Genomic DNA, 12,171 nt, shown 5'->3' with positions numbered 1-12,171 from the left:
GGCCCATATTTATACTTTTTGACGCAAAACTGCATTAACGCAGTTTTGCGTCAAAAAAATTAGCGCCGGCTAACGCCATTCTGAAGCGCCATGCGGGCGCCGTATTTATTGAATGACGTTAGCCGGCGTTAGCCGCTGGTGCCGTCTGGTGTGCGTTAAAAAAAATGACGTACACCAGGCAGCTCCGGCGTAGGGGGATATGGGGCTTGGGCGTCAAGAAATGGGGCAAGTCAGGTTGAGGCAATTTTTTCGCCTCAACCCGATTTGCGCCATTTTTTTTCACTCCCAACCCCCATAGAAATGACTCCTGTCTTAGCAAACAGGGGGTGTCCCTGGGGGCATGGGAGGGCACCTCTGGGCTCCTTCACAGCCCACAGGTCCCTTAACGCCTGCCTTTTGCAGGCGCTAAAAAACGGCGCAAAAGCGGCCGTACGTCAATTTTTTTGACCCGCCCACTCCCGGGCGTGAATTCTGCCCGGGAGTATAAATCCAACGCACATGCCTCGGAGTCGATTTTTTAGACGGGAACGCCTACCTTGCATATAATTACCGCAAAGTAGGTGTCCACGCTAAAAAATGATGCTAACTCCATGGACTTTGGCGCTAGACGCGTCTAACGCCAAAGTATAAATATGGAGTTAGTTTTGCGTCGAAATTGCGTCAAAAAAAACAACGCAATTCCGGCGCAAACGGAGTATAAATATGCCCCAAGGTGTCTTTTACTGTTTTAACTCCAAGTCGACATATAACACCAGGAAAGTTATTCAACTTAAGCCATAAAAATGATTTTAAATTAGGAAACAATGTGAAACCACTTTAGGTGCGATCCCCACAAGACATCCATGTCCCCATCTAAACAGTGACAAAGTCCCCATGTTAAGAAGGTCCCCAAAGTAATTCTAACTTTGAGTCCGCAAACACACACATGCATGTGCACACACTCAGGGGTAGTAATAAATATTAATAGAGCATTTTCCTTGCCTGTCCCAGGACACCCTTGCTATGACACTGCGTTGCATGTGCACACCCACATTTCAGCATACACACATACATACCCAAGCAAATATACACACGAGTAGCTCTATGAAAACAAAATCCTGCTAAGTTTCATTTTGTGACCATACTCTTTCTAGGCCATACTATAGTAGTAATGAAGACCTTACCTCTCAACGAGATGGAAAGCGTACTTGGCACCTCAGATGTGAAATTTCAAAAGTGCTGCACGTGCACAATATATGGAGCCTAGCATTCTAGCCGTGTGACACTTTTTGATGTTTGATGGTTATGTGCGCACTGTTTTGCCTCGCAGAGAATTTCTCCCTGGTGGTTGCTGGTAGGGACCTAGCTTGGTCAGTATGATTGGGGGTAGGGGATGCTAGCTTCAGATTTCCTGACAATCACGCTAGCACAGGATGTTAAAATACATTGGGCCGTATTTATACTTTTTGACGCACAACTGCGCCAACGCAGTTGTGCGCCAAAAAATTTAACGCCGGCTTACGCCATTCCAAAGTGCCATGCGGGCGCCTTATTTATGGAATGACGTTAGCCGGCGGAGCTGACTGGTGTGCGTCAAAAAAAATGACTTACACCAGGCAGCGCCGGCGTAGGGGAAAATGGAGCTTGGGCGTCAAAAAATGGGGCAAGTCAGGCTGAGGCAACATTTTTACTCCCAACCCCCATTGAAATGACTCCTTTCTTAGCACAGACAGGAGTCATGCCCCCTTGCCCAATGGCCATGCCCAGGGGACTTATGTCCCCTGGGCATGGTCATTGGGCATAGTGGCATGTAGGGGGGCACTAATCAGGCCCCCCTATGCCACAAAAAAATAAAAATAAAATACTTACCTGAACTTACCTTAAGTTCCCTGGGATGGGTCCCTCCATCCTTGGGCGTCCTCCTGGGGTGGGCAAGGGTGGCAGGGGGTGTCCCTGGGGGCATGGGAGGGCACCTCTGGGCTCCTTCCGAGCCCACAGGTCCCTTAACGCCTGCCCTGACCAGGCGTTAAGAAATGATGCAAAAGCGGCTGGACGTCATTTTTTTTGACCAGCCCACTCCCGGGCGTAATTTTTGCCCGGGAGTATAAATATGGCGCACATGTCACGGAGTCATTTTTTAGAAGGGAACGCCTACCTTGCATATCATTAACGCAAGGAATGTGTCCACGCTAAAAAATGACGCAAACTCCAAGATCTTTGGCGCTAGACGGGTCTAACGCCAAAGTATAAATATGGAGTTAGTTTTGCGTCGGATTTGCGTAAAAAAAAACGATGCAAATCCGGCGCAAACAGAGTATAAATATGCCCCATTATACGACAAGCAAGGCGTACGAGAGGGGCTTAAGAGGCAATGGAAAGAGAAGAATGCGGATTACTGAGTGTACTAAGTGAAAGAAAGCGTATTATTTTGTAAATAACCAACATTTTTGAAGTCTTTCCAAACAGAGAGAGGGAGAGAGTGTATGTGTGATTTTGTCTGTGTAAACATTCCTGGTGAATTCAGACAGACACTACACCACACCTGACAGAAAACATCTGCACCAGGAGATGCTTGCGGGGTGTGGAAGGGGCGTGGTGGCACACTGGTTGGGGGAAATAAACATTAAAATATATTAAGTTTAAAAAAAATAAACTTACTTTGTTTCTCGCCGCTCCTCTCCTCTCTTCAGTCTTGCTGCAGGCAAAGGCTCCAAGCCTGCCCTGTGGCCAATCCTAACGCTCCTCAAAGCAGCGTCAGGATTGGCTGGCAGCACCCAGCCAGGACCCTTCGAGGCAGACTGGGAGCCTGAGCAGGCTATCTACAGACTGGCAACTGTTTTGTTGGGCTGGAGAGAGCACACTACGCATGTATGTTCCAGGTGAATTCACTCGCATCCACCGATCTACAGCCGGCGGCAGATCTTTCTCCCATCTCGCCGCTAAGACCTGGAACTCCCTCCCCGTCCACCTACGACAGACCCAGGACCTGCTGACCTTCATGAAATGCCTCAAGACCTGTCTGTTCGAGCAGTAGCAATTTTCCCCGCCCCCCATCAGTGCCTTGAGACCCTAGAAGGTGAGTAGCACGCTCTACAAATGTTTGATTGATTGATATGTTTGGCCGGCCCGAGACGGCCGGCCAAACATACATGAGCACTGAGGGCTCGTTACCCCATGGCCCCGGCCCTTTAAAAGAAAAGGGTAATAAACAACGTTTATTATCCTTTTCCTCTAAAGGTTTTTCAGCTGCTGCTGCTGGGAGGAGGAACAACGCTCCTCTGCAACAACAGAGGAGCTGCCCCTGATCTGCACCCAACTATTTAACACAAAATACAAACTTCAGGGGGTGTAACACCGCACACACACCCCATAAAGCTATGCCCCTGGTTGCTGTGGGGATCACAACTCAAGTTTTCTGTGATCACAGCTTTAATATTAATGCCTTTTGCACCATTGCCTTGTGGCTCTTCTAGAAGTTGTTGATTTTTAATGTTAATGTGTGCACTGCTTTGCATCATGGCCTCTGAAAATCTCAAGGGGAGTGGTGGGGGGATCACAGGGGAGGAGGGAGACGGAGGGGCAAAATATTTTTTTTTCACTAACGGATTTTACAGCTGTCTCTGTCTCTTGCAGCCTCACGCTCCTCTAACTTCCATGTGGTGTCCCAGCATTCACTGGGACACTAGCACAGACTCCCCAGCAAGTCTGGCACTGCTTACATGCTAAACATAGGATGTAAGCAGTGTCAGGATTGATCTGAGCGGCAGTCACTGACACTCAAACCCAAGCCTGGGGTCTATGCTGTTCCTCCAGCCCGGCTGTGTATGCAGCCGGGCTGGAAAACTCGAAGGGCGCATGTGTGTTTGGCAGGCCTGAGACGGCTGGCCAAGCACACATGTGCACTTAGTGCACTCTCCCCATCTCCCTGCTGGTTGAAACCACAACCCAAATTGTCTGTGATCACAGCTTTTATTTTAATACATTTTGCAGACTGCCTATTACAGAAATCATGTGTACTGACTTGAGACCCAGTGCAGGGCTTTGTGGGCTAAAGTGGCATGCCTCCTTTTGAGAGTGATTACTGCTGTCTCTGCAGTTAACAAAAGGCTTACGATGGTGGTAGCATTTTGACTGCGTTCAAAGGACAGCCCTGTTAATGGTGTCCAAAGTGGGATAGTGCTCATTGTCTTCCCATTTAAATTTGTCTCAGTTTGTTTTTAGCCAGGTTCTTTGCTCCATTTGTGTGGGACATGAATGGCAAATATAGGTGTGCACGCACACCCATACCTTCTCCTCTGCCTTCGGCATGGCTCGCTAAAGCATGCAAACTGCCTGGAGTTCCTTCTACAGTAAGGTTATGTAGGTGTTTGATTTTCACTGCACTGTGCACGGAAATCACGTGTTCTTGCTTCTTCATGTGTAATGGCTTGAGGCCCAGAGCAGGCGGGGTCTATGGTCAGAAGGGTCAGTTTTGATTACAGCGAGCCTTTTTACTGTTACCTTAAATGGGAGTGTGCTTAATAGTGTCCTCTGTCAGTTTGCTTTTCACTCAGTTTCTTCATTCCATTAATGCGGAGCATTGATAGCAAATGTATGGTATTCTGCATGCTTCTCTGTGCATGACTCACTTTTTTAAATTCATTTTTTGCCACTTTTTGTGTGTTTCTCATTCTCTCTCAGTCACTTTTCTAGGATTTTCTCATTCTTTCTCACTCATTATTTGCCACTTGCTGAGCATTTCTCAACCATTCTTTGATGCTTTTCTGAGAATCTATCACTCTTTCTGCACATCTGTGCCTTTGTCTTCTATTCTTTAAGATTTATCTCTGCCTTTTTTCAACCTATCCTTGATGCCTTTAGGCCCCTTTAAGTACCAGCCCTTTATTGAGTGTTGCACTCTCAAGGATGGGGAACTCCTCTGCTATGGTGGAGGAGTGTTGCCCCTCTCCTCCTGCCTTCAGCAGCAGCTACAAAACTTTTACAGTAAAAACATAATAAACTATGATTCTTATGTTCTTACTGCAAAAGGGGGCGAGGCCACAGGCATAACTGGGGCTGTGCGCATGTATGTGTGCCCGGCTGTCTTGAAACGGCCAAACATACATGCGCAGTAGGCTCTGTCCAACCTGGCAACGCAGTGCTGGATTAGAGCGAGCAGGCAGAGTCTCCCTCTCTGCCTCAAAGAGGCCAGCCAGGGTGCTCTGCCCAATCCTACTGCTGCTTTCATGCTGCCCGCATAGACGCAGGGATGCAGGGCAGGCTGGGAGCCTGAGCCTGTCCCTGCAGATGAGGAGTGGTTCAGAGGTGGCGCAGCGTGGTGAAACAGGTACGTTTCTTTAATTAATAAAATTTTTTGATTGCACTCCAACCTCTCTCGCACCACGCAGCCCCGTCCCTTCTCCCTCCCATGAGCTGCAACTGCACTCAAGTTCTGTCTTACCTCCTCTTCTGCTTTCTTTTACCACTGTTTTGCTTTTTTTTGCACCCTCCCCCACCACCGCAGCCTCTTGTAACATGCCATGCTCCCTTCCTGCCACTTGCTTAACCCCACCCACTGCCCTGAAACTCCTCCCAACCACTCCTCCTTAATGGTACCTGCAGTGTGGATATACTAAACAGGCTTGTTGCAGGCATGCTGAAGGTACGCCATTGGCAAGCCCATCTGTGCCCATCCACATCCCGCACCAGAACCCCTGGTCCCCCTCCCACCCAAAACCATAACTACTTTGTTTTCCTCCTTGTCCTGAACCTCGGGCGCACCTCCAAGTTCTGCTGCCAAGTCTCACCTGCCGATTCTGAAAGTGCCTTCTCCGGTTCTACTTGAAACTTCTCCTGCACCCTCAGACCAACTCCACACAAGCTGCACACAACACACCTCACACTTGTCCATGTTCACCCGACCTCCACCTCCTGCCTTCTCCTTAACACCTGCTCCCTCACCAAATACGCCACCAAAATCTGGGATGTGCTGCACGACCACACACTAAACCTGCACTTCCTAGCAGAAACCTGGCTGACTCCCTCTTCAGCTTCCAAAATTGCAACAGCTATCCTTCTGGATGCAAGGTCATTAAACAGGACAGGACTAACAGACCAGGTTTTCCATCATCTTCAAAGAACAACACATCCAGTAATCCACTACCTTGGCTAGCGCCAACAGCACCAGGGAACATCTGATCGTCCACATCCCCACCAACTACACCTGGAGCAGTACCCTCGTCTACCAAACTCTGGGTGCCTGGGGCAATTTCAGAAGAGCAATTGCAGACTTTGTCACCCTGATAGTAGACTCCAGCATGTTCATCCTCATCTGTGATCTCAACTACCACTTAGATGACTGTACTGACCCTAACACAGCCAACCTCCTGGGGGACCTGACAAACCTCAAAAACTCACCCAGGGAGTGGAAGGCCCAACCCACGCTTCCAAAAACCTACTGGACACCATCTTCACCAGCTTCAGTGAAATCATAGTGGACAAGCTCACTGCCATCACCTGGTCTGACCACACCCTTGCCATTTCAACATACCCATCTCTTGTCACTGCAGAAATTCCATGGCCAAAGCCTCATGACAAAATTGGAACATGGTCTCTGAAGAATCCTTTGTCTCAGAGCTTCTGAGGCCAACCTCTCAGTTGAGTAACTCAGAGGAGAGACTCCTTGTGGAGCACACTTCCACAGCTCTTTTGGGCAAGTGTGTCTCTATGCTAATTGCACTGTGGCTGCTACAAGTTGCCACCTATGCTGAGGTTTGGTTTAATTGATCATCCCTTTTCATATCCGGGTGAACTCATTACTCTGGCCGAGGAATCTAAAAATCTAAAAAATATTTTTATTTCTCCTCATTCTTTCCTCTTTCCATGTGTGCTGCGTTCTACAGAGCACTTGGAAACATGCAAATGATTGTACAGATTGTTTCTGTGTAGGAAGGTGCTTCTTCCTGCAAGAAAACAATCTTCCTGACAACACAGGCACTCATGCACCATTGTGCAAGTGTGTACGTGTTAGCGCTAGACTGCTGAAATGGCACCAGTGCAGGGGGAAACGACTGAAATGTACAGTATTGCAAAAATACAGTGCATTTCTTCCCTTTCACTTCAGCATAGGGCAGTGCAGCAAGGTGACTTCCGGTGCTGCCCTCTGTCAAATCCCTGTAAATTTGGCCCACAATGTAGGGAAATAAAGGTATGTAGCTTATCGTTACTTCACAAGTCCTTAAGGGAGGCATTGTTTTTACCTTCTTCAGTCCTCGTATATAAGAGATATGCATGCATTGTAAGAATGTCAGATGTGTTGGTCTGTCCCACTCATTACAGAAATAACAATTTAAATACCACAATTTTGTTGAATTTCTTTTATAGTGCTAGTCATCCAAATGTAAGGCCTCAGAGCACTTTAAATCACACAAACACATTATGTATTGACAAATCACATGTGTGTAAATCATTGTACAGGATGTGTTACTTAAGAGAGTCAGGGATAGAAGATGTAGGAGTCACATGTCCCTTTATAGCTCACTGTGCTATTTTAGAACGATTACAATTTATGAACTGCAAGTAACAAAGGGATCTCTGTGTTAAAAGCAGTAACCCACTTACCTAGCGACAGAAAATAAAAATGTAATCTGCATATTTAATTAGGTGCTTTGCACAAGATACTTTAACCCTCAACGCTACATTGATTCAAACCTAAGACTGCGCAAAACACATCTCTCTCGCAAACGTGTTAACCTCCAGAGATATCTTACCATTATTATTATCCCCTAAGATTTACTGGCACACAATTGTCTCTTCAGCAGGTGCTTTCATCCTGCTAGATATTTTAAAATGCAGACTTTGCAAACAATTAAGCAGAACAGATGTAATCCGTCATTTCTCTTTGTTGCCAATTTCTTTGTGGTAGAGTTTAAAAACAAACAAATATATAGGTTGAGGCCTAGATTTTGAGTCGAGGTTGCATCACTTTTTGGCCAACCTTGATGCAAAATCTCATTTGCTAAATCTCATAATTTGCTCAAATGTACTCATGATTGAACTGTTAAACATGTGTGAGGTGTTAAGATCTGATATCACTTCATGTAATGTCAATTCCTATGAGGTCATGAGACGTGATGTAACTTCCTGCGCTGCCATGTTAGATGTCATGTGCTGTGATGCCACATGCTGTGACGTCACTTGCATATTGACTAACTTGGTTAGTCCCTCCACCTATGTTTTTTAGGATTGTGCCTTGCATAATTGTTTTCTGGATCTAATTACTGTGACCAGTTTTTCAGCCATGTAAGATGTCCCCATTTATACGTGGTTTGAGAAACTTTGTGGACTGCAATTAATTGTGGGCTTTTTCTGATCACATTTGATGGTGAGTGGCTGGTGCCTGTGGAATGTCATACGATAGTGGTATGCTTGGGCATGTATCCTTCTACAATACGTACATAATACTGGTTTGTTTTCTTTTATTGCGGTGACATGTTTTTGTTTTTTTTAGCGGTTAATGTGGCTTTTGTTTTTAGCTATTATATTAGTGAGCCCTGTATATTAGTAGTGGTAGGAAGTTTCAAGTTTCCTTTGATTTGCGTATAAGGACATCGGCACATTCACGGCATCGGTAATGATGAAGCATATATTTTCAGGCATTATTTCTCTTGTAACCATTGGCTAAAGTTTGATGTAAACTGTAAAGGATAGACCGGAAGCAACGTTTTGTGGTAGAATTAGGTTAAGTGCTTTTAATGCTGTATGAACCCCCTACCTATCATGTATGTTTCAAGATTTCTTTCAGGTGTACTTCTGTTAAGGTGGTTGTATCTTTTAACTCTGGATGTTTGAAGCATCTAGTGAAGTGACCTATTGTTTTGTGACTATTTGCAAATGTTAGTGTTTAGTGAGTGTTGTCTAGGATATATTTGCGAACTTCCATTGTTAACATGTTCTGTGTGATATCTGATTACGTGTATGCAGAAACATGCAGCCATGATGCACGGGCGTAGCTATCAAATGTGCAGCAGGTGAAGTAGCACTAGGGCCAGGAGGTCCCAGGGGCCAACTTAGTAAGCCGTGATCATTGTTGTAATTTATTATTCAAGTAGCTGTCAGGGGGTAAATTTTCCTAGTTTTCACTATCACCATGGCACCCTTGTTAACGCCACTGCCATGATGGCATATTTGTGCTCCTTGCATTTCAATCAGTAAACAGTTAGAGCTCTGCCCTGATGCTCTGAACAACCTGCTATCACCATGAGTACACATGGTAAAACATTACCCCATGAGCTGATGGCCATAACATGTTGTTCTGTAAACCATGTGTGTTGGCTAACAATTAGAGTATAAGTATGTTGTTTCTGTGTAGAGCGTCAAACTACATTTTTGAAGCACTGTAAACATAGGTGCTGCTATTACTACTAATATTAGTTCAGAGGCACTCAGGGAGTCATTATGGCCTGGCGGTGAGTGTTAATGTGGCGGTACTACCACCAACAGGCTGGCTGTACATACCGCCACTGTATAAGAATGGCGGGTTGGCTGCAGCCAACCCGCCACTTCTCCACTCATACAGCCATGGCAGTATCAGCCGCTGGGCTAGAGATATCAAACTCCAGCCCGGCGGCCGGCACAGTACCACCGGCGATATTATGAGCCTGGCTACCACCATCATTTTTGTGGTGTAAGCAACGCCACAAAAACCATGACGGTATGCCCTACCAGTGACAGAGAATTCGTTCCATGTCACCTGTAGGTAGCTCCCCCACCCCCCAAACCCTGATCCAAACACAAAACCACACCCTCTGATCCAAACACACCCCCTCCAGCCCCCTTACACGCACACACCCGCAGACACGCACCATGCATACACCCAATCACTCACACTGGCATACAGGCATTCATACACACACTGGCATACACACATTTACTAACACTGACATACATGCATTCATACATACACTGGCATACATGCATTCATACATGCATACTTTCAGACATGCTCGCACACATTCTTACTAACAATTACACTGACGTGCAGACATGCACTCACTTAACCATTCTTACACGCATTAACTCTCACGCATACTTAACGCAAACAACACAACACACACAGACGCATTCACACACTCGCTCACACATTCATGCACACACTCAGACACACACACAACAGCCTTCACCCTCCCACCCTCTCCCCTGTCGGATGCCTGACTTACCTTGAGCGAGGGGGTCTTCCGGCAGGGAATGGGAAGGGGCACTGCTACCGCCAGCAGCGCCCGGCCAGCAAAACACCACCAGCTAGTAATACTGGTCATAACACGGCTGGCGGCGTTCTACTGGCATGGCTTGGCTGGTGGTAGCAACGCCACCTTACCGCCATCTGCAACCATGAACACTGCCAGATTGTGGTGGAAGTCCGGCAGTGCTCATAATGTGGCGGATGGATGGTAGCCACTGTGGCAGTATTTTTGCGGCCTTCACTGTGGCAGTAGACGGTTTTTACTGCCAATGTCGTAATGACCACCTCAGTTTACTAACTTTAGAAGGCTAAAAGGCTGACTCCTCCATGCCAGTATTCAAGCTCGTTATCTGCAGATCACACAAATGTTTGTGGCAGGCATTGAACTCACTGAGCCATACTGGCTTAGTTTGGAAATCTAGCCTTTGGTTACAAACAAGACTGTGTGCCATCATGATTGGTACAGATCTTGATTCCTCTGCCATTTTGTCCCCCTGATACATTTGCTATTGGATTTCTCATTCCATATCAAAAAGATAAACACAAAAAAAAAAAATATGTTTCTATAAGCCATTCAAAATACCGTAAATTAGAGGAACTGAAAGCTGCAAAAAATCGTTACTATACAACCAATAAAAGCACTGTAAGATTTCATAAAATGGCTGTGATTAAATATATTATGTATTTATCAAATATGTTCCATATTGCTTTGAACCACCATTACATTTACAATGAATGGATTCATATGTTCTCACCCCGTGCTGTGTATGCAGTTATTCAATAAAATCTGAATGTGTTACCTTCAGTTTTGAGTAATTAATAACGATAAATCAAGGCTGCAATAAAAAACAATTTACGACGTTTAAGTGCTGAGAGTAACCCACCAGAATCACCACCAAACAGGGGTGAACACTAACTTCAATACATGAATGAATGAACAATTTGTTACTTGCCAAATTGTTTCCGAACTCAGGCAAGCCCAGGCCAAATGCGACATGTGAGACACTTCACATCAGAAACGTAATTATGGAATTTGGAAGGGAGCACACTGAGTAATAGGGCATCCATCTTAAGAAAAAATGTATTTTACTTAGATTTGCTCTTCTAATATAAGGAAACAAATCAAATCGCACATTTCAGGCCGAATCAGAGTGTGATATTTGTACCACTTTTGCAATATAGAGGCCAATTGATGAGGCAGTTTGCATCACCTTTGCACCACGCAACATGGTGTAGGAGCGACACAAATCTTAAATCAGATTTTTGAAGCCACGCAAAGACACTTTGCATGGATCTGAGTGGCTCCAAAAGCCTGGAGTAACACAACGTAGCACAAATTGCTGTGTTGCATTACTCTGCCCTGGGATTTCATGGGTGTTGCATGGCTGTTCCCACGCAACTCCCATGGATTTTGATGCATCCCCGGATTTACAAGATCTAGTAAACGTGGGGATGCGCAAAACTCTCACCCCTTCCTAGGAGAGGCATAACAAGGAGAATTATCTCCATCTCTCTTCGTTTCTTCCTCCTTCTATGTGTGCTGCATTCTGCAGAAAGAGGAATATGCCTCCCAGGATTGTTATTGTGTAGGACCTGCACAAAAATAATTGTGCATCTCATTCAGGTACCCTTGCATGGTGCAAAAATGCCTTCATTGGCGCTAGGCAGCCCATTGTGAGCCAGCACATGGGAAAGGACAGGAATGCACCATCTTGCCTTAATGGTGCATTCCTGCCCTTTTTCTGTCATGCATTGCAGCACAGCAAGGTGACTTGCTGTTCTGCACTGCATGACGTCTTCATAAACAAGACCCTTGGGCCCGTATTTATACTTTTTGATGCTAAACTGCGCTAACGCAGTTTAGCGTAAAAAAAATTTGCGACGGCTAACGCCCTTCTGAAGCGCCATGCGGGCGCCGTATTTATTGAATGGCGTTAGCCGGCGCAAGCAGACCGGCGCTGCCTGCTGTGCGT

The sequence above is a fragment of the Pleurodeles waltl genome, chromosome 8 (genome assembly GCF_031143425.1).
Source record: "Pleurodeles waltl isolate 20211129_DDA chromosome 8, aPleWal1.hap1.20221129, whole genome shotgun sequence".
In the NCBI taxonomy this organism is placed as follows: domain Eukaryota; kingdom Metazoa; phylum Chordata; class Amphibia; order Caudata; family Salamandridae; genus Pleurodeles; species Pleurodeles waltl.
This window is presented reverse-complemented; position numbering follows the sequence as displayed.